The sequence below is a fragment of the Delphinus delphis genome, chromosome 6, assembly GCF_949987515.2.
Source record: "Delphinus delphis chromosome 6, mDelDel1.2, whole genome shotgun sequence".
Taxonomy (NCBI): Eukaryota; Metazoa; Chordata; class Mammalia; order Artiodactyla; family Delphinidae; genus Delphinus; species Delphinus delphis.
This window is the reverse complement of record NC_082688.1, coordinates 36,712,534-36,736,005: the sequence shown is the minus strand read 5'-3', so window position 1 is coordinate 36,736,005 and position 23,472 is coordinate 36,712,534.

Sequence of the window (23,472 nt, the reverse complement as noted above, 5' to 3'; positions counted from 1 at the left end):
TCACACTTAAGCTTCTTGTCATCCCTACCGCCTTCAAAACCTGCCTCCAGCAACATTTTGCTTTTGGTCGGTGTATGCTTGAAATTCTGAATGTCTGCTTTGAGAAACAGTGTTGCTAATGAGCCTACTTTTCCTAGGTCAGTACCCTAACTTCTACCCTGGGAAGAGGTATCCTTTTTCCATCCTTCTAGCTAACTTTAGGACTCCTGCTTTTTCTGGTAAGGATTCTGATCTACTTCTTCCCATCCTCACTCAAATGAACTCTCAAGTTCTCCTTTCTGACCAGTCTAATGCTGGCCATCTCATTGGTACTAATTGCCCCAATCAAGCTGGATTTCTTTCCCTTTTTCACACTTCAAAGACCCCTGTTCCAGCTATTCTCCTACCCACAGGGCCAATCACTTTGGCATTTATTCTATTTTTCCTTGTAAGTCTCTAGTTCCATTTACCCCAAGACTCCCACTCCCTGCCACCCAGTGGTTCAGATCCAACTACTTCTGGCTGACTTTTCCAGAGGGTTACCCTTCCTCTCACCTCCTCACCATTCAGAAACAACTTCGCCAGTCCGCCCCAAACTCCCTGTTTTCTTCCAAGAAGACAGCTTAAGTGGCTGGAGGTGCGGACTGCACCGCACCTTCCCCCTAGTCAGGTCTGATATCCTTTCCATTTCAGAGGAGCACCAAGAGAAGAAAAGAAAACTCACAGAGGAGCAAGGTGCCCGGATATAGGCTGGCATGTGGGAGGCATGGCCTTGGACTGCTCAGGGCTGGAGCAGGTGGATTAGAAGGCCTGACTAATAGAAGGGCCCAGAAGTCTTGTCAGTGGTCAGTAGCTCTGCTGGTGCTTTTGTGGGGCACCAGCTGACACCCTTGATGTTTGGACCATAGACTACCTTCTGCTCCTGTATCCTGGAGCCAAACCAGTAGGGGGCGGACACTAGGGGGGAGCTAGGGAGCTTGAAGGTGGTGGTGGTGGTCATGCTGTAGGCAGGGGGGGGCCCAATGGGGATTGGTGTGTGTGAAGTCATGGGACAGGAGAGGTGAGAGTTAACCGCCTGTAATGAAGATGAGGTAGGCATATAGGGGCAGGAGTAGGGGTCTTCTGGAAAGAAAGGCTGGGGCGGAGCCAGGAGCCCTTTCCCAGAAGTTGGGTGGGGGAGAGGGCGGCGGGGAGGTGTTGGTTGAACCCGTTTCTTGCACGCCTGCGGGTGTGCGCGCTCGCGTGTGCATCTGCCTAGCTTCTCGGGGCCAGAGGCCACGCTTGTGGTTGCCGCGTGTGTTGGCGGCTGGGGGTTCTGTGGTCAGGGCTCAACTCCGCGATGCCAGTTGGTGCCGGGGGGGGGGGCGCGACGGCTGGCTCTCGGGCCGGGAGGGGGCGGCTGGCGAGCGCTGACCACGCGGGGACAGAAAAACATCCGCCGGAGGCTCGGCTGGGCGGCGCTCCAACAGCTCCGGGCAGGTGCGCGCGGGGAGGAAGTGAGCGCATTCCGACCCCCCAGCCGCTGGCCCTTCGGTGAGTCACCGCCGACCCCCGCCGGATAGGATAGGAAGGACTGGCAGCGGCGGCGGGGAGGTCTGGGGGCCGGAGCCCCGAGGGGCAGCTAGGCTGGCGTGGGGAGCCGGGGGAGGATCGTAGAAGCGCCCGAAAGAGTTGGGGGGAGGGCCCCGAGGGGTCCGGGTCTGGGTTTCGCCCAGGCTCGAAGCACCTAACAGACAACCATCGACCCGCAGAGCTTGTGACTGACCGGGGAGACGGGCGAGTCCCCGGGGGAACACTGGAGCTGAGGGAGAGGGGCCCCGGGGCAACACCGAGAGAGTCGGGGAGGAGAGACCCGGAAAGGGCCGGGAGAAGTGCGTGGCTGCGGAGCGACAGCGCGGTTGGCTGGAGTGCTGGATAGGCCTGGGCCAGCCAGAGCCTGAGATGGAAGGAGACTTCCACCCAGGCGGGAAAGGGGAAATGGCCACCCCCCCTCCCCCCCAGAGATCAGGTCTGTCCAGAGGCCGTGCGCGCCGAGAGTGAGAGGTAGGTTAGGGAGTAGTGGGAGTTAGGGCTCTTTGGGTACAGTTGTGGCGAGGTCACTAAAGGCTTTGAATGCCGAGATGAGGAATTCGGATTGGCCTCGCAGGCAGAATCGATGGTCTCTAAGCAGTAGTGAGGAGCTTAAACGCAAGGTTATCTGTGTCTAGCACTACTGCCGCCTTCAGTCTTTGCCAAAGGATTAGGCATTGATCCTCTAATTTTTATAGTCATTTAAAATTGCATGACTACATTTATCAAACGAGTTAAGTAATTTCGTTGAATTTTTAAAAAGAGAAACGTTGAAGAATCTGATTCAGTATTTGATTTAAAACCCAAAAGTGAGGCTACCAAGATTAGTTACATGGCATCGAGTCTTTTCCTTTGTCTTGCTTTTGTGCCATTTTCCCCTCACTGATGCGTGGGAGTTCTTGTGTTGTTAATGCTTCAGTTCTATGTCAGTAGCATAGCAGTTCTAGTTTTCCTCTCCCTCATCTTACGGTCTTTACTTTTAACGTTAACCTTTGTCTGTGCAGCCCTTTAACTTGCACTATGTATCCTAAATCCAGTAAAACATTTCATTGGGCTATAGTATAGAAAGATAAGTAACCCAGCTTTACCATATATGTTAGGTTACTTATTATCGTCTGTGGGCATGTATGTAACTATAAAGTTTCTATATTTACCCTGTGGCTGATAGAGAGATACAGCTAAAGTTGTTATTCAGGATAGTATTTCTATAAACAGAGCAATTTATTAGTCTTATTTATCTTCTAAAATCAACTCTACAGTGTCAGAAACTGACACTAATTCTATCGTGATCTTTTAAATTGATGTTATCTTGGGCCAAAGGCAATTGCAAAGATTAGGATTGTTATAATTTATTTTCAAGATCCTTAAATTTCAGTTACCTTTGGCCCCAAGCAAGAAAATCTGGGTCAGTTAATTTTTTAGAAAGAATATAGTTTCCCACTCTGGGCCCTGTTGTTTTCTCCTGTGCTGTTTCAGCCCCAGCCCTACCTTATTCCTAGTGGCCTTTGCCTTCATTCCTTCTTTGCTCTGCTGGGCATCTTTAGAGGAAAACTTCACACCAATTTCCTCTACCATAAATTCTCTCCCTCCCCTCAACTCTACACTTCTCTTTGCCAACATACACCACTGCTTCTTCATTGATTTTGTTTCTTTTAAGCCTACAGCCCTTTCTGGCTCTTTTCCATCTTAAACTCTCTTATGTTGAAATCTCTTTTTCTTCCTTTCTCTTTGGTAAGACCTCGGATTTTTAAAAGACTAGGCTTTATTTATTCTGCATGATCCACTTCTGTCTTCCTTCCTCTTCTATCACTTTTTTCTTATTCTGGACTCTTTGTACACTCTATTATGCTTTCTTTCAGCAAGGCTTCAACCTTCTCCTTGTGATTAAACATTCTTCCTCTATATACAGCACAAGATGCTTATGCTTCCATTCTGTTTCCTACAAGAAAAAAAAGTCGTCAAATTCACATCTACTTCAGTCTCGTCTTCCAACATTTTGCATCCAGAGTCATGACGTGGCTATTGTAAAGTCCATTGAGTGACCACTTAAGCTTGGTGTCGTGCTAGGCACTGTAATGGTGCATTTCATAATCCTGGTGCCAGATTCCTAAATGCTTACCAATAATGGATGTTATCACATGTGTGTGCATGAATGCTCTCACATATGTATACACACCAAAGTACACAGATAATAGAACCATAAGTCAGTAAATGACTATGAATATGTATATTCAGTATATTACATTATAATCAAGCCAAATACATTTTGGGGTGGAAAATGAGGATGAGTAAATTCATAGCTAGGATAGAAGGTTAAGAGACAGTATCCTTTGGCATTCTGTATTCAGACGAGAAGGAGAGGAGAGAGTCTTGCCTGTGGAGATCAAGAGACTGTTTGAAGGTGGCTGAGTTTCAGGAGTTGAGAGAGATGACTTGTAAGGCTGTGGTGAATGGCAGGAGGATGGGATGAAGGGGGCAGAATCCCAAGAACAGACAGTTGCTGTACCCAAACAGCTCATATTCTCGCTGGCTAGAGAATATAAAAGATTCTTGGGTTGTGGTACTGGTTTCAACTATAGTCAAGTTTCTCTTGATAACCTGTATTGAAGTTTTCCGGCCTTGTCTCTGCACCATTAGAACCATTCTTACCAATTTTTTCTTTTTAATTTTTTTCTGCTTATAAATCGGTACATAAATGATAGCCCCACCACTAATAATTAACCCCCGGCTAACCATCATTAATTTTGACTAAGTTACTTATCTACTTATATGCTTTAATTTTGCCTGCCTGCCCCACAGTCTACTTGTGGTAGTAGTGACTTTTAAAATGCCGTTTATGACTCTCACTTTTATCTCATTTGTAAATTGCTCTTTTCTTAAAATTGCAGACTCAAAACTAGATACTGAGAAGGCATCTAGTTCTTTATTATCTCTGAAATATGACCAAGGAGGTCTTTGCTTAACTGTCTCTACTGAATGCAATGGGTTACTGCCACCTGTGGTGAAGGTGGCCCATTCTATTGTCATCTAGCTTTAGGTACTAGAGGTTGTTCAGCTAAATCTGCCTTGCTATAGCATCTCATTTTTTTCCCCGTAGTTCTGCTCCTTGAAACATATGGGAAAAGTCTACTTGTTTTTCAATGTGGCAGCTCTTTAAAGATTTGAAAGGGTTTGTATTTTGTTAGCTATTTATCTAAGCTTTTTTCTTTACTCCAACACTGTTTAATAGAACCTACTATGATGATGGAAGTGTTCTCTACCTGTCCTGTCTAAACAGTAGCCACTAGCCACATGTGACTATTGAGCGCTTGAAATGTGGCTAGTGTGACTGAGGAATGGAATTTTAAATTTTAGTTAATTTAAATTTAAATAGTTGGAGGAGGTGAGTGAGTCTTGTGTTAGCATAGCTGTAAACTCTAGGAGTTAGTACACTGTCACATGGCTGTCTTTTGGCTGCTCCAGAAATCTTATGGTCACCTCAGACCTGGTAAAAACATATGTAACTGGGCTCTTGATCTGTCTGGAGGCCAGTCTTACATGTTGTCACAACTAGAAGAAAACACAAATCCAGCCCCCAAAGCCCTGTTGAGTAATGTCAGTTTTTGTTGGAAGTTTCTTAGAAGGGGTAGAAGATGAAGGCTATATCTCATCTCCCATATCTCAAAAGCAACACTTAAAAAAAATCCCTCATTTAATCTCTCTCCCTGAGAGTCCCTAAAGTCCCTCTCCCTTCTCTTCCCTTCCTTCTCAGAAACGTCTTTTCCCCTCTTCCTTGAGCCTTCCTCGTCCATGCTCTTTGAGCACACCTCTGACCCCTGCTCCTTGGAGAAGGGTTCTTGGGTGTGCTCCTCGTCCTCCAGCTCCCCTTAGGGAGAGGTAATTCTTATGCCCTAGGCTTGACCTTCCTGTGGCATAACTGCTGCATTACCCGCATTTTTTCCCTGCAAGTCTTCCTGGTGCTTCAGCTTTGCTTCCGCTCTTGACCCCACGATGCCAACACAAATAGGGAGGCCTCAGGTTACTAGGACAACCAGGGCACAGGAAACCGTAGAGGCTCAGCACTCCCACAGGCATCACAGACTGGCTGTGCCAGCTCGCTTTCTCCTTAGGGACTCAGTCACACCTCCTAATCCCCATCCCCAAATTACCCAGACTGGAGGATACCCAGGCCTAAGCCACAGACCCCTGATTTTGCAGACCTGGTGGTGGAATGTGGAGTGGGTGGGATGAGGAATGGTGAATGAAGCTTTCTTACTAACACTGATATTCCAAGTCACCTTGGTGATAATTAACTTTTGTACCAGTGAGAATTACATTCCCCTGAGAGCTGATGAGAGTATAAGCTTTATTTATGTTATTTATACTTGCTACTTTGCACCTTGAGTCTTGGATCTTTTTGGATCCCTGAGTAGATGTTTTCACAATTTGCTTTGGGTTAAAAGATTTAGCAATCTACTTCTGATACACTGGCACCAGTTAATGTTTAGTAAGAAAATAATGGTTACCAGATAATGAATTTAGGTTCTATTTACACTTTATTATAAAGCTAGTCATTTGTTTCAAGGAAGACCATCTGATTTGATTAAGTCTTTAAAGCTGTGAATAAGTGCAGATCTACTTGTACTTAGATGCTCAGAGAATGTTGAATTGATCCAAAACTGGAGCAGGCCACTTCTGTGGAACATTCCTGGTAGGCCAGAGCAAGAGAGAATAAGGGGGGATAAGGTAGACCTGAGAGCTCTTCTCAAACAGTTGCAGGACTGTCTTGTGGAAGAGGGGTTAGATTTACTTGGTTTACCTTCACAAGGTGGAATAAGGACCTTTATTTCAGATGGCAGTGATGGCGGACAAATTTTGACTTAATAAGGAAGAACAGTTGAATAGTTAGAGGACCTCAAATTGGAATGAGCTGAATTGTTAGGCAATGAATTATTTGTGACTGTATTGTTTATATAGAGGTCAGATTACCATTTGCAGAAGCATTGGATGAGATTTTGGACATTTAATTGGATTTGACCTGTAAAGAGAAACAGGCAGATTTATCAGAAGTCAATTCACCCTTTCTAATATGATTCTGTGCCACCTATTGTGGTCAGTACGATTTTTCTAGACACTTCTGCCAAGTTTACCCACCTGAGTCACTGAATATTAGATTTGGTAGTAGAGTGTTTAGAGACTTCTCTAATGCTGTGCACTAGTCCTCTGTTGATTCCTCAGGAATGCCTCAGAGGTGGCTGAGAGGTGTAATGAAGGAGAGCTGGGGCTCTGAGCCCTTTACCTGTGCAGGGAGCGGGGGTTCTGCTGGAAAAAAACCCCAACGCTTAAAGGCCCTGATATTCCAGTTTCTTCATCTTATTGACAGGGGAAAAGATATGGAGCAGGGACGTGTCTTACCAAATGTCACACAGCTAATAAATTTCAGAGCTGCAATTCAAATCTAACTCTTCTAATTCCAATCATTTGTTTCTTCCACTCTACTAGTCTACCTTATAATTCAGGAAAAGTTTCTCTCCATTTTTCTGACCACCGCAGTAATCCAGAATTTTATTTCTTCAGATCTACTCTTCTCTGTTAGCCACTGAACTAGTCTCCCTGCTGTCCAATCTCTACTTCTTGTCTATATTATCTTCACTGTTGCCAAGTTACTCTTCATGAAACATTGTCTTCATCATGAGATTTCCCTGCTCAAGAACCTTTACGTCGCCTGTGAGAACTTTACATCCTGGCACATAGCTAGCATTCCTTAGGATTCTTGTTCAGCCAGCTGAACTTGAGCGCATTCTCTTATGGGCTGTGTAATAGTGGGATTAACCAAGTCCCACCCTACCGCTAGACTCCAACTTTGGTAGAATTTTTATGTACATTTTTAATCAGGGATGACGATAAGATACAAAAGAAATAGAAGATCACAGCTAATAAAAAGCAAGTTGTATAACAATATGTATAATATAATCCAATTTATATGACACATGCATTTTTTAAAAACAAAAATGAGATATATAGAAACTGGAAAAAAACACACCAAACTGGTGACAGACATTAACTCTGATGAGGGGGATTAAGAAAAGTTGGGAAGTAAGGGAGGAAGGTGGGAACTTAAAATATGTATTTCTCCACTGAGGAAAGCCTCACAGAGTGGAAGGGAAACCTAAGGAACCAGGCTTGGAACTGACAAGAGAAAGAACTGCTTAGTTGTCTTGCCTGGCTCCACTGCAAGCCATTTCTTTGCCTCTTGCGTCACTCTTTGAAAGAAATAAAAGTCGCATGAGATTATTTGATTGGTCAAGCTTAAGTCATGGCCCATCTGTGGCCCTATCAGGATATAGAGAGAAAGGATCTGGGGGAAGGACCCCCTAGGGAAGCTCCTTGGTTTCTGTCGAGGGAGGGCAAACATTTGATTTTACTCTCCCAACAAGGCTGTACACAGAGCTGGAGAGTCAGTAGCCTGAAAGGACATCAGAGTAGTCTTAGGATGCTGGGGGCTGGAAATGACAAATGTCCACTGACTTCATCACCCCTCCCCGACCTATCTGCATCTGGATCCTAGGCCTGCCTTTTCTTTTGGCTCAACCAAGCCCTCTGGTGTGGTTTGTTTTTTTGTTAGTTTTTTTTTTAAGATGGAAGCGTTTACTTCTCAATTATGTATTGAAGATTTTTTGGCCACGCCGCACAGCATGTGGGATCTTAGTTCCCCGACCAGTGATCGAACCCATGCCCCCCCGCTGTGGAAGTCTTAACTTCTGGACCGCTAGGGAAGTCCCTCTGGTGTGGTTTTAACCTTTACTAGAGAATGAGGGGCAGTGAGTTAAGGGGATGGGGCAGAGGAGAAGGGTAAGGTAGGGCAGGTAGAGAGGGCAGTTAGCAGGTTTTCTTTGCTTTCTCCCTTTCCTGTGCTTGCACAGAAAGCCTTTTCAGTGACTGACAGTTAAAAAAATGATCATAATAAACATTTGTGAGTCCAGTTACAAATAAAAACCTTATCCCTCTGGCTGTTCTAACAACCTGCTCCTCTGATGGAGGAGCCATTCTTCCCCTGTGTCATGTAGACTGTGGCCAGGGTGGCATTTCTGTCCCTCTCCCGTGTATGTGTCCCTGCCAGCACACACACCAGATGACTGTCTGCCGTATTTGGAAGGTCCAGACCCCAATCAGAGTATGTGCCAAAAGTATTTTGTTTTCTCACAGGGGGGATTCTTCACTTTTGAAGCATTAACCTTCTGATAAAAAATACCTTTCTTCACCTCTTAACATAGCTTAGGCCTGACTTTTTGAAAATTAACTTGAGTTAATCACAAGAGGGTGTGCAAATGTACACTCTAACTTCTGTGAACTGGAAAGCAAATTCCCTGACCTAACTCTATTTCTGCTGGTTAGAGAATCCATTCCTCTGGTATGTTTCAGAAGGCTGATGGACCAGGGATAATCTTATACCACAATGGACTGATTAACCTCTGTAAAGACTTATTGGCCAGCTACCATTAATAACAAAAAAAGACTTAAATAGCTCCTTAACTGTTGCAGAATAATTATTTTTTCAACTTTATTGAAATGACAAGATGATGCACACATTTTATTTATTTTTTAAAATTTTTTAAAAATTTTATTTTATTTTTGGCTGCGTTGGGTCTCCGTTGCTGCACGTGGGCTTTCTCTAGTTGTGGCGAGCAGGGGCTACTCTTTGTTGTGGTGCGCGGGCTTCTCATTGCAGTGGCTTCTTTTGTTGTGAAGCACGGGCTCTAGGTGCATGGGCTTCAGTAGTTGTGACACATAGGCTCAATAGTTGTAGCTCACGGGCTCTAGAGTACAGGCTCAGTAGTTGGGGCGCACGGGCTTAGTTGCTCTGAGGCATGTGGGATCTTCCTGGACCAGGGCTCGAACCTGTGTCTCCTGCATTGGCAGGCGGATTCTCAACCACTGCGCCACCAGGGAAGTCCAATGCACACATTTTAAATGTGTAATCACTGAGTTTTGACAGATTTTTACACCCATGTAATCATCTCTGCAGTCAATATGTAGAACATTTCTCTCACCCTCCCCAAATTCTCCTGTTGCCCATTGCAGTCAGTCTCTCCCCAGCCCACCTCAGACATCCACTGATCAGATTTCACCGTAGATGTTTTGCCTACTGTAGAGCTTCGTGTAAATGGAATCATACGGTATGTATCCTGTGTATGGCTTCTTTAATTCAGCATTATGTTTTTTCTATCCATCCATGGTTTTGTGTATACCAGTAGTTCATCCCTTTATTTCTGAGTAGTATTTCATTGTTGGATATACCACAATTAGTTTATCCATTCACCTGGTGATGGGCATTTAAGTTATTTTCCACTTCGAGCTGTGAATGTTCACATACAAGTCTTTGAGGATATGTACACATGTTTCTTGGATAAATACCTTGGAGTGAAATCTTAGGTCCTGTGTTAATTGAATGTTTTTAACTTGATAAAGAAAAAACTGCCAAACTTTTGCAAAGTGGCTGTTCAATTTTATATTTACCAGCATTGTATGAAAATTCCAGTGTTCTGCATCTCCATCAGTACTTGGTATCATCAGTTTAAAAAAAAAATCATTCTAGTAGCTGTGTAGTGATATCTCATTGTGGTTTTAGTTTGCATTTTCTCAAAGACTAATGATACTGAACATCTTTTCATGTGCATAGTTGCCACCTGTATCTTATATCTGGTGAAGTCTTTTTAAATCTTTTGCACATTTAAAGAATTAGAACGTTTGGCTTCTTGTTATTGCATTGTAAGAGTTCTTTATATATTCTTGTTATTATAAAGGTTTTAAAATATTCTGGATACAAGTCCTTTGTGAGTATATGAATTGAAAATATATCCTCACATTCAGTGGCTTGCCTTTTTTTTTCTCTACGGTGTCTTTGGAAGAGCAGAAGTATTAAATTTTGGTGAAGTGTAATTTCTTATTTTTTTCTTGTCTAGTTAGTCCTTTTTGTGCCCTGCATAAGAAATCAAAGTCACAAAGATTTTCTCTTGTGTTTTCCTCTATATCCAGATGTTTTATAGTTTTGACTTTCACGTTTAGGTCTATTTATGTTTATGATCCATTTTGGTCACTTCCTTAACTTTGTCCTCACTGCACAACAGATGCAGTAGGAAAGGGGGAATCTAAAATAAAGATGATTACCTCTCTCAAAAGCAGATATATTGTAGAACAAAATATTAAACTTTTCTTCTGTATATTGTTGTCTTCATCTAATACTATGCATTAACTATTCATTAGTAAAATATGTATCATCAGCTACTGTGAGTCAGGCACTGGAGATACAGCAATGAACACACTAGACACTGTCCTTGCTCTGTGGAGTTTACATGTTGATGGGAGAGGTTGGGTTTTAGTGAGCATCCATTGTATGCATGGTAAAGTCAAGAAGATGTCATTGCCTCTATCTGTGATTCCTCAATTGAAGGAAGTATTTCAGATCCTTGCAATCTACTTAATCTTATTGTATGATAGAGCAGGAACCTCCTTCCACAAAGGGTCACTATTCTGTAGAGAAAAGGGAATCTTGGACTGCATACAGCCCGCTATAATGCAGTAAGGGAAGTGGTGTAGCAGTACAGGATGGAAAATGGTAGTAAATGGTCTCATGCTCCTGTTACTGCTGAGGTATAGTGACTGGACTTAATGCTCTCTTCCTTGGTTTAAGCTAAGCATTTTGTTTTTGTCTCTAATCCTGTTTTTGATGTCTTTTTGCCAAAAAGAGTTCACTGATGGTATCTTCAGAGAACTCTTCGATCTCTTTCCTGATAGCCAGAATGCCAGATATCTTCTATAACTAACCATTCGTATGTTCTTTAAAACCAGTCATAATTTATTTGTGTTAAATATACCACCATTGTTCAAGCCACCTCAAGTATAAGTGCCATTTACTATTAACATTTATAAACTAGTACTAATATTAGATAACCAGATAATAAGTGGTGTTAATTCAGAGTAGAATGCGATCACTGTGGCCCACTTGACCTTTAAAGAAGAAATAAAGCTTGAACTAGTCCTGAAAGTTAAGTAGGATTTTGGTTGATAATAAAGAGGGTGGATTAAATAAGGAGGGTGGATTAATTTGGATTAATGGATTTGAGGAAAAAGAGATTAAGGACCAGCACATACACCATTCATGGTATAACTCCCCTAGCATCTAGCCATAGCAAATGTCATTAGTCCATCGTGGCACTCATTCTTACTGAGCCTGGACACAGCCCAGTAAGACTAGAACTAGATAATAGGAAAAAAAAATGTAGACATTAAATGGAGAGATATTTTGAAAGAGGTATCAGTGAAAATGTCTGACCCTGGAGGTTAAGATGTGGGGCATCTCCCATGTGCAACCGGGAAGCCCTTGGTACAGAGACTGTGAAGGGTTTCTGTTGCATCTGTGCTGAAAATACAAGCATCTGAGGGGTGTGATAGGCATCACAACCAGCCTCAGAAAGATAGTGCCAGGGGACTTCCCTGGTGTTCTGGTGGTTAAGAACCTGCCTTTCAATGCAGAGTACGTGGGTTCGATACCTGGTCGGGGAACTAAGATTCCCACATGCCGTGGGGCAACTAAGCCCGTGCGCCACAACTACTGAGCCCATGCACTCTGGAGCTCGCGTGCCACAACTAGAGAGCTCACGTGCTGCAACTTCTGAGCCCGCGCGCTCTGGAGCCCGAGCGCAAGTAGAGAAGCCTGCGCGCTGCAATGAAAGATCCCATGTGCGGCAACTAAGACCTGACACAGCCAAAAAAATAAATAATAAGAAGAAGAAAGATGGTGCCGGGGAAGACAGTGCAATTTAGTTTGCTGGAGGGGGCCATTCAGGCTGTTTCTAGGCTGGGAGAGACCCTAGAGTTTTACCAGCCAGCAGAATAAGCAGCAAACAGGGGCAAAGGAACATTGCTCTGGAGATCTAGGAAGCCAGAGGACCACCAGCTCAAGGAGTTCAACTTTCTCCTGCTGCTACAAAGTCCCCTTCCCCTCGTACATCCAGATCCATCTCCAGCTAGAGAAGCAGGGGAAAGGTGGCTATGTGAGAGACTGAGCAAGTTTTATTCAAGAGAGTCTGAGCAGTACCTTAAAGACTGTTGAAATGAGCAGACCTGACTACATTAGACTGGTTCAGGGACTTCTGAAGCATGTGGTGTCAGCAACTGTGAAGATGTACAAAACCTTTATGTGAGTAGAAGGTGTCAGTCAGCTCATCTACCACCTTTGACGAGGTAAGGCAGGAGTGAATGAGGAATGATGCAGGCCTGTGCACATGTTTCCAAGAGGGGCTAATTGGGCCCATCTGAGGTAGGTTAGGATGGATGCTCAGAGCACTCAGATTCAGGGGGACTGCTTACCCATGTGTACCTGCCTCAGCAGCACCAATGTCCCAGCACTGGCTGGACCCATGGCCAAGGAAGAACCATGTGACTGGAACACATCCACTACACCTGGCCCGGTCAAACCTGTGAGGACATTCCTGTGATCTGCTGTTTCCATTGGCATCTACCTTTTATCTGACCTCACTCATCCTGAGGAGACCATGTTTTGGGGAGTCATCCAAATTTCTTGGATTTTGTCATTTACTCATTTTCTCATTTATTCTAATATTCGTTGAGTCTGTTATGCCACACACTGTGCTAGGCACTGAGGATACAGTATTTTGTAGCGGTAAGGAAATAAACACAAATAACTATAATGAAGTTTGAGCAATATTAAGTTTGAAAAATATTACTAAGAAAGTACAGAACATTATTGGAATACACATTTTGGGGGGACCTCGTCTACAAAGGAAGTAGTGATGTTTACGCTGTGACGTTTAGAATGATTTTGAGGTGATCAGGTGAAAGGTGGGAAGAATGTTTCAGGCAGAGGGAACAGTATGTGCAAAGGTGACAGATATGAAAGGAATGAAAGAAGTTCAGTGTATCTGGAGCCTAGAGGGGGAGGGGAGGGATGTGATGTGAGATGAGGCTGAAGAGATAGGCAGCGACCAAATCATTGAGCACCATGAAATCCATAATAAGGTAGTTCATCCTACTATGGAGGCCATTCAAGTGTTTCTATGCAGAGGAATGACGTTGCCAGCACTGCATTATGGCTGTTCTATAGACAGAAGACTGGAGAGGATCAACACTAGATGCTGGGAGACCACTTAAGGGGCTGTTGCTTTGGTCCAGGTGAAAGATGATGGTGGTTTGGACTCCATAGGGTAGAGGCAATGGAGAAGTGGATGGCCTTGAGGGCATATTTTGGAGGTATATCCAGCAAGACATGGAGGTGGAGAGTAAGGGAGATGGAGAGTTCAAGGATGACTCAGGTTTTTGGCTTGAGCATGCGGGTGGATGGTGGGTCATTTACTGAGTAAGAGAACAATGGGGTGGGAAGATATTTAGGGGGAAAATCACGTGTCAGGTTTTGGACACAGGAGTTCGAAGTGCTTGCAAGGCCATCAAGTGAAGAGATCCAGTAGGCAATTGGATATATTAGTTTAGAGCTGACAGAAATGGACTGGTGATTCATTCTTGGCCTATAGAAATGGTCATTGGAGTTATGCGTATAGATATAATTGTAGACAAGAGAGTTGGGTGGAGAAAATCTAGAGCCTCAAGGAACACCAGTCAACCCAAGGGACAGGTAGAGAAGGAAGAGTCGGTCAGAGACAGAGAGAACTGGTTGGAAGGAACCGGCAGTGTGGTGTCACAGAAGGTGTGCCACTACAGTTTGCTCTAGAGATGTGTCAGAGCGTTTGGCTGGACTCCTGATGGTGCTGAAGTTACCTATAATGTTTGATGGGGTGGGTGGGCTACAGAGGACCAGAGGAGCACACCTGGAGCTCCCCACCTACCTTAACAACCAAGCAGCCTTCTGCCTGTCGAATCTGAAGAAACCTGGACTCCAGGAGGTAGCAGGGGCTCAGAGGAAGGAAATGGTTCTCACACAGGTGTATTACCATCAAGCCTCTGCCTTTAACCTGGTGAGGTTTGGAATGATCAGAGTGAATCCCAGTCTATGGACCTGAGCCCTCCCACAGATTTGGTTGCATTCTTATCACTTCTTAGAAGTGTGTAAGTGTATCCTCATCTTTTTTTTTTCTTTTTCTGTCTTTACCACTCTGATTCTGCTGCCCAGTTGGTTCCCCTTGGTTCTTGATCTTTGATTTAGTTTGGCTTGCTCTCCCTTTCTGAGGAGTAGCTTTCATATATACATACTTCTTTTTTTTAATTTTAATTTTATATTGGAGTATAGTTGATTAACAATGTGTTAGTTTCAGGTGTACAGCAAAGTGATTCAGTTATACATACACTTGTATTCTATTCTTTTTTTTAAGTATTTTTTTTAATTGTTAAAAAATTTATTTTATTTTTGGCTGCATTGGGTCTTCGTTGCTGCGTGTGGGCTTTCTCTAGTTGCGGGGTGAGCGGGGGCTACCCTTCGTTGCGGTGCGCAGGCTTCTCATTGCAGTGGCTTCTCTTGTTGCAGAGCATGGGCTCTAGGTGCACGGGCTTCAGTAGTTGTGGTGCACGGGCTTCAGTATTTGTGGCACACGGGCTCAGTAGTTGTGGCTTGCAGGCTGTAGAGCGCAGGCTCAGTAGCTGTGGCACACAGGCTTAGTTGCTCCACGGCATGTGGGATCTTCCCTGGACCGGGGCTCGAACCCGTGTCCCCTGCACTGGCAGGCAGACTCTTAACCACTGCGCCACCAGGGAAGCCCCCCATGTATCTATTCTTTTTCAAGTTCTTTTCCCATTTAGGTTATTAAAGAATATTGAGCAGAGTTCCCTGGCTATACAGTATTGGTTATCTATTTTAAATGCAGCAGTGTGTACATATATACACACTTCTAATAACCCCTCTGCTTGACTGACAGGCCCTGGAAGCTGCCTCCTTGTGCTTGTAATAAGCAGTCACCACCGAGCACAGCCCAGTTTTATAGGCCTAAATAAGTGTAGGTGCTTCCTTTACCCCTCTAGAGGTGTTAGTTGCTCTGAGCCTTGGAAGTTCAGTTCTCAGTCATCTCCTTCTCTTCTGTTTTGCTTGGCTGAAGCATATTTATTAGCTAGATTTTAAGGTGGTTCTACCTTTCAGTAGAAACTTGGCTTTTATATCTATTATTCTGGGCTAGTATCTGGGCCCAGTCTTGTTCATGGCCTTAAGGCTTTTGATGGCTTTTCCTGTGGAGTAACATTCTGTGGAGCTTTCTACCATGTGCTTTCTTTCCTGCCAGGATTAGTCAAAAATTAGCCCCAAATTGCTACCCTCCTATTCCAAAAGTCTGTAACCTTTATGTTCCTTGTATTGGGTCTGAGGGATGACTGTAGCCCTTAGCTTATTTCAGGACCCATGATTAACATACCCTGGGTCTAAATAATGAATCTGTAAGCCCAGTGGTGGCTTGTAATTTCTATACAGAAGCTTAAGGGCAGAAATCTGATTGGAAGGAGAAGGAGGCGGTTAGAAGATTCATCTTGATGCTGAGTCCAAAGAGTAATGTGACCAGCTGACTAGGACTGATCACCAGAAAAATAAAAAACAAAGATATGCTTAATAAAAATATGTACTTTGTTCATATAAGTGAGTTTTATAAATATAGAATCTAGGACCTTTAAAAATATTTTGTAGGCTAATTATTTCATTTACTTAGTTTCTTCCTTCCCCAAACAAAGTATGATACCGTTAACCTGAGAATTTTAAACACATGCTTTGCTGACTTTTTCTGTTTGTATTTTTAAAATATATTTATTTAGGCTGCACCAGGTCTTAGTTGCGGCATGCGGGCTCATAGTTGCGGCATGCATGAGGGATCTAGTTCCCCAACCAGGGATTGAATCCGGACTCCCTGCATTGGGAGCGTGGAGTCTTACCCACTGAACCACCAGGGAAGTCCCTATTTGTGTATTTTTATTTGGTTTACTTTATGGGACGGGGGAAGTAGTTTACTGCCATCGACGCCAACAACTCTTCCTCAGTTCCTCCAAGCAATCTTTTCCTTGGTAAGTTATACTGTAAAATTCTAATCATTACTGTTGTGCAATATCAAAATGCCTTATATATGTAGCAATGACAGCACACATGCCCACACCCAGGGAAACAAGGTCATGTTCCACCTGAAATTATCTCCACTGAGGTGATAGATCATGCCATGATCGTGGATGAACTCTCCGAGGAAATGACTATGGGAAGAAGAATGCCAAAAGCGGAGGACCAGAGCGTTGGTGAGGAGATGGGGGTGGGGGTGGATGGCCACAGTTCAGAGGAGGAAGAGGATCTACACCACAGTGAGCGATCAGTGGACACTGAGATGGAAGGATGACTAGGAGGATGAGCTGTGGTGGAAGCCATGGTAAGAGATTTAAGAAGAAGGTGTTGGCTGACAGTGTCAAATGTGTTCGAAGTATAGTGGAGGAACTTACTGTCCCCTGTAAAGTAGGAACTTCACTGGGTTCTTCCTCATCTCGATTATTTATAAAAATTTTACACTAGACTATTCAATTCTATTCAACAAGTATTTACTGAGGGCTTCCCTGGTGGCGCAGTGGTTGAGAGTCCGCCTGCCGATGCAGGGGACACGGATTCGTGCCCCAGTCCGGGAAGATCCCACGTGCCGCGGAGCGGCTGGGCCCGTGAGCCATGGCCGCTGAGCCTGCGCGTCCGGAGCCTGTGCTCCGCAACGGGAGAGGCCGCAACAGTAAGAGGCCCGCGTACCGCAAAAAAAACAAAACAAAACAGTATTTACTGAGCTGCATACTAACTGTGGTGGGGTTGTATAAAAGAGGTAGAAAGTGTTTTAAAGTAATATGTCTTTTTAAATAAATATACTGGTTAATTTGTATATAAAAGCTCCATCAGTTTGGAATGGTATATTTGTTAAATGGAAACTACAGACCTATTTCAGTGACATTTGAAGAAACATCTTTTGGTATCCTTTCATCCCTGTGATACCTTTTTTTTTTAATCCTCATATAATTTTTTCTTATTATAAAAGTGATACATAATCATTGAAAATACAGTTATATGTAAAATTCTGACTCATCCCCAAAAGATAGTGATTCTTAACATTTTGATTTATATCATCCCAGGTGTCTACTGTGTATTTATATGTGTGTATGTGTGTGTTTAATGAAACTGGGCTCATTCCATACATTTTTCAACTTTCTGTTTTCACTTAATGATATATCATGAACAATCTTTGATATTACACATCTCTGAAACAATGTTTAGTGGGCTGCTTGGATTTTAATGTATGAGTGTAACATAATTTAATTATACAATGTCCTATTATTAGAAACTTAAGATCTTTCCTAATTTTTCTTTATTACAAACAGTGCTGTATTGAGTATCTTTGAAGCTAAATCTATGATTGTTTTCTTTAGCTAAAATTCTTGAAGTGGAATTGGTGGGTTAATGGTAAAAATATTTTAAAGGTTTTTGATGGAAATCACCAAGTTGCTCTCTAAAGTTGTTCCAGATTGTACTCTTACTAGTAGTATGTGAGAGTACCATTTTCCTACCCACTTGCTAGCGTCAGGTATTATTATTTCAAAAAACCTTTTTTATAGGTGAAAAAATAGTCCTTCATTCTTATTTCAGTTTTATAGCCATTTTATATGTGTGTGTGTGTGTGTGCATATATATATTCGTTGGTGGCAAATACTTACTCTTCGAAGATAAATTTTATGAAAACAGAAGTGTTTTAACAAGGTGAATGGTCCATCTTGGTAGTACAGTTTTTGACTGAATGTAGATGTGACCCTGAAGTGGCCATATCCCAGTTCTGTCACTTACTAACTGGATAGTCTTGGGCAATTGGTTAATGCCTCTAGGCCTCAGAGTTTTTACCAAATGAGCACTATAATAGTACCTGTCTTAGGGAGTTGTTAGGCAGATTAAATGAGACAACTAGATGCAAAACGCATGGCCCAGTAGTTGGCATACGGCACAGAATAAATATTAGCAGTAGTCATTGATGAGCCTGATTTTCTCGTGTGGTCTCAAACCGGCTGAAGGCAGCATCAAAAGTGAAGTTTCAGAAACAGTTTTTTAAAGGCATCATCTTGGGAGTGATCATCTAGACTCCGAAGGATACGGTTCTTTCCATCAACAAATACCGTAGGTGCTGAGAGGATCCAAAAACGAATAAAACATGTCTTCTGTTTTCAAGTAGCTTACTGCCTCACAGGAGGGATGAGATGTACCCTCATTACTCTAATATGAGACAGAAAGCGAAAGCCTCGCAGAAGAGGTCAGATAGAGCACCGTGAGGGTTCAGGTGAGGGACAGTTCTCTAACAGATGGCAGCAATATTTGAACCAGACCTTGAAGAAGGGTTAGGATTTGAATTTGTGAAATATGGGATGGGAATGGGGAGGGTTTTCTTGGCAGAAGGAATCACCTGAGCATGAAGGCAAGTAAAGCTGGACATAGAAATCTGGGTGTTATCAACCTCTGGCACTAGCTAAAATCGTGGAAGTGGATAAATGTGTAATTGGTATTAATTGCACAAGTCACAGACTTGGAGGTGTAGAGATTTTAACTTTTGTTTTTAGGACTGGTATCCCCCTCTCCACTGAGAGAGGAAAGCTTACTCTTGTACATTTCAGGTATATATCTCTGGGCATTCTACCAGTTTAGTTCTATCCTTCAGAATTTTAATTCAAGGATGCAGGCCAGCCACTTGTAGGGAGGCTTGTATCCTTGTCACGAGTCTCATCTTGGTCATTTCCTCCCTCTGCAACAGCTTGTCACATTCTCCTCTCCCCATAGCTGGTCCTTTTTAAAATTTTTATTGGAGTCTAGTTGATTTACAATATTGTGTTAGTTTCAGGTATACAGCAAAGTGGATCAGTTATACATATATCCACTCTTTTTTAGATTCTTTTCTCATACAGGTCATTACAGAGTATTGAGAAGAGTTCCCTGTGCTATACAGTAGGTCCCTATTAGTTATCTATTTTATATACAGTAGTGTGTGCATATGTCAATCCCAGTCTCCCAATTTATCCCTCTTCCCTTTTTCCCCCCCGGTGACCATAAGTTTGTTTTCTACATCTGTGACTCTATTTCTGTTTTGCAAATAAGTTCATTTGTACCATTTTTTTAGATTCCACACATAAGTGATATCATATGGTATTTGTCTTGCTCTGTATGACTTCCTTCACTCAGTATGAAAATCTCTAGGTCCATCCATGTTGCTGCAAAGGGCGTTATTTCGTTCTTTTTTATGGCTGAGTACCAATAGCTTGTTCTAAGAAGATGATGGCCAGTGGTGGTTTTGATGGATGGTGCATAGATAACTCCTTAGAGACGCGTCCACTGTCTGCCTCACCACCAGCAGGTGAACCCTGCACATCCTCTTGCTCTTTCAGAGACTCTTAGGGTTGGCACTCCAGCTCACTTTCCCTTCTAAAGCCTACAGTTCCCTCTGGGCCCATATGAATTTAAGAATCCCTTCTCTACACTCCCGGGTCCTTAGGAGACTCAGCCTTCCAGCATCCCGCACCCCCCATAATAGTACATGCACCATCCCTGAGAGGCTGGCCACTGGCGCTCTGGAGAAGGCAGGCTGCCCAGGTCCATCACTGGATGATCCAAAGGGTAGACTAGATGTATGCTTAGGGCACCGGCAAAGCAGGGCCACAAAATAGATTTGGAGGAAAAGATTTTGATATATTTTTTTAAATGTGAAAGTAGTTACTGTGGGAAAAAAATCAAATTTATTGTACTTCTTTATATTTACATTGTATTATATTGTAAGTGTGAAGGACTGATTTTATTTTTATTAATTTTTTTGGCGGGTGGAATACCATAATCTTTCAGTGTTTGGGGTTTCTAAAGACCCTAATTTGGCCCTGTGCAGGTCTAGTCTCCTCTTTGACTCCTCCAAATTTTAAGGGGCGGGATTGTCCTTGCCCTTGTCAGCGGCCCCTTCCCCAAATTATCCTGACGACAGGGAAGTAGGGAGTCCATAATGCTCCTTTCTCTCTCTTTTCCCCAACTCTTTTTCTCTCCTGATTTCCTGTGTTCTTTTGGAAGAAGAGGAAAATCAATTCTGTCTCTTCATTCCTCTGTATAACTCAGTCTGAACTCACACCAATAGCAGTGAGCTTTGAATTTAGCAATGTTGGAATCGGGGTCTTTGCTCTCAATAGCAGTCAGTTCATTTTTGGCTTAGCTGCCACATTTCGAGGTCCAGCCAGGAAAACAGAAATCACTCTAAGTATTTAAATCAGAGGGAATTTCATCCAGAAAATTAGCAATAAAAGTGAAGGAAGAGCTGGGAAGCCATTCAAGGGAAGGCGAGGCAACCCAGAGATTAGCAACAGCAGGAATCATCTTATCATCCCTGGGCTGAAGGAACAAGGATGAGTTAGAAGCTGGAACTGGGGAGCGCCTGCCTGAGGGCGGCTGCAGCCACAGGGGACACACAGCTTCTGTGGGAGGTGCTGGCCAAGGCAGAGGGAGAAGGGGAGGAAACACTGGCTCTGGCTTCCTTCTGACATTCTTCTGTCAGTGCCCCTCGCTGACAGCATTCAGCAGGGATCCGGGAGCCAGGGGCTCAGTCTGTGAATGTCAGCCTCGCTGGAGAGGGAACAGCGTGGATCTGATAAGAAACAGGCCAAGGACTGAATGGGTGGGTTGGGCCAGTGGGCGCAGGAAGGAGCCCGTCACCACTTTGCCACATAAACTGGCTTTTGTCCCTTCCTAGTTAGTATACTTCTTCAGGGTGGGTGAGGCAGGCAACTATATTCTGACTTATTTTTGTGTCCTCTGAAGTCCTCTCAATAAATATTTGTTATATTGAACCGAATTTAACCGAATTCCTAAACTCTCTTTTGGGCATGTATCACTGACTGGCTCCTCTTCTTAGACTTTTCAGGGAGGAGATGAAAATTTTGAAGACCTTTGCACAGTTGCTATGAAAACAAGCAGACTCATTGTCTTCAAACATTTCACCTTTCCAGACTGTGACCTCAAACTGCTGATGGTGGGGTCTAGTCCCTTTTTGGGTAGGAAATATCTGTAATAATTACCATAATAATTAACATTTATATAATGCCTTACAACTTACAAAGTACTTTTACATTCATTTTCATCATAAGTAGGGGATCCTGGAATTCGTTTCTTTGTCCTCTGTCAGACTAGCGTAAAGCTTAGATTTGAAAGAAAAACATCAGGGTTCTTCTCTTCTGAATCGCAGATAGTGGGCAATCTTCTCGGCCCTTTTTGTTAGATAGTTTAGTTACTTTCAGTAGCTGATGGACATGTTCTCAGCTGCCGTTTGTTGGCAGAGACTGGCATCACATTACTGCTCTATTTTTCTCTCTCAGGGACCTAGCAGGTGTTTGAAGACAGTGACCATCTCATCTACTGACATGGGGTCTTTGCAGTCATATGTAGCACACCTGTTGTTTTTAGAGCCCTATTCTCATCCAAATATGTATATATGTACAGTTGGCCCTTGAGTAATATGGGGTTTAGGGGCACCAGCCCTCCAGGCAGTTTAAAATTCATGTATAATTGTAGAGGTGGCTCTCCATACGTGGTTCCTCATCTGCGGATTCAACCAACCATGTAGTACTGTAGTACCTATTTAATCGAAAAAAAAAATCTGTGTGTAAGTGGGTATCATGGCATGATATGGAAAAATAAGTTGAACCGTGTTAACCAATCAGAATAGTTTGGACAAAACATGTCATTTAGAAAACTGGCATCTGGTGTGGACTGCTTCTGGGTGTATGCACGTCCCTAAATGTCTGACCTTTCAGGATTTGCCTTATCTGCATAAATACCACTCCTTCCTCCTACATAGAGAACACTGGACTCTCACCTCCTGCTTCCTTTCTCTTAGACTAAGACTTGTTAATCTGGGGTCCTTTGGCCTTCAAGGGTCTCAGAAGATCCTGGGTCCATGTGTCCCCAAAACGATATGCAAACTTTTGTGTGTAATATATATATGTGCCTTTTGGGGGTGGGGGGTAGGGAGAGAACGTGTCCATGGCTTTCATTCAATGTTCTACCCCCAGCCTGTCTCTGTCTTCTTTCTTTATTCTGCCTGAACCTTCAACTCCTAGTTCTTTCCCTCACTCAGAAGATGATTTTGCATCTTCATTAAGGCATGCAGTGGAGCCCCTTATTTCACAGAACTTGTCATATTATAGAAGATATTGAGTCGAATTTTTCCTGTTGCCCTGGAATTGGTGACTAGGGTCTAAAAACGGGGACAAAGAAACACTAAGCACCACACATTCTGGAGAGAGCAGCTAATGGCTGGGGTCAGTCACCCTCTCGAGGGCTTACAAAGAGATAGCAGAACTGGCCCTGGTACCTCTAACCACTAACCCCACCCATCCCTCATCACCTCACCTTGTTCCCAGTCTGTGTGAGGTGTAAGAGGACTCAAGGGAGGGAGTCATGAGCCTACCAGGGAGTACCTCCCCCTCCTTTTGCCCCCCAAACCAAGCAGGAGGATATCAAAGAGAGTCTACAGGAAAGAGAGGCTGATTTCTCATTCCCTGGCTAGACTCTGTGTTTAGACAGTGGACTTGTTTAGCTCTGCATTTATCTGAGAAGAAGAAAGGCAATTAGGCGTGAAAGACAGGGGCTTAGCGGTAGAATAGCCTGTATTCCTTCTGTTTGGCTTAGCAAGGACATGTGAGTTTCTCGTGGTTCCAGGGATACTGAGGAAGATAGCTGGGCTTGAGCCATCTTGCTGGTAGTCTATGCAAGAGGCTGCCTGCTGGACAGAAGCTAGGAGGGTTAAAGGAGGTGACCTGGAGCGGGATTGTTTCCATTAGGGCACAGCTCAGTGGAGAGGCCTCACAAGTGCCCTATAAGAGAGCTGGCATTTTGACATCTGTCAAACAACAGGCTCGGGTGGCCTGTCGTCCACAGCCCACAGTGGTTTGTGATGACAGATACCTTATTAAGTGAGG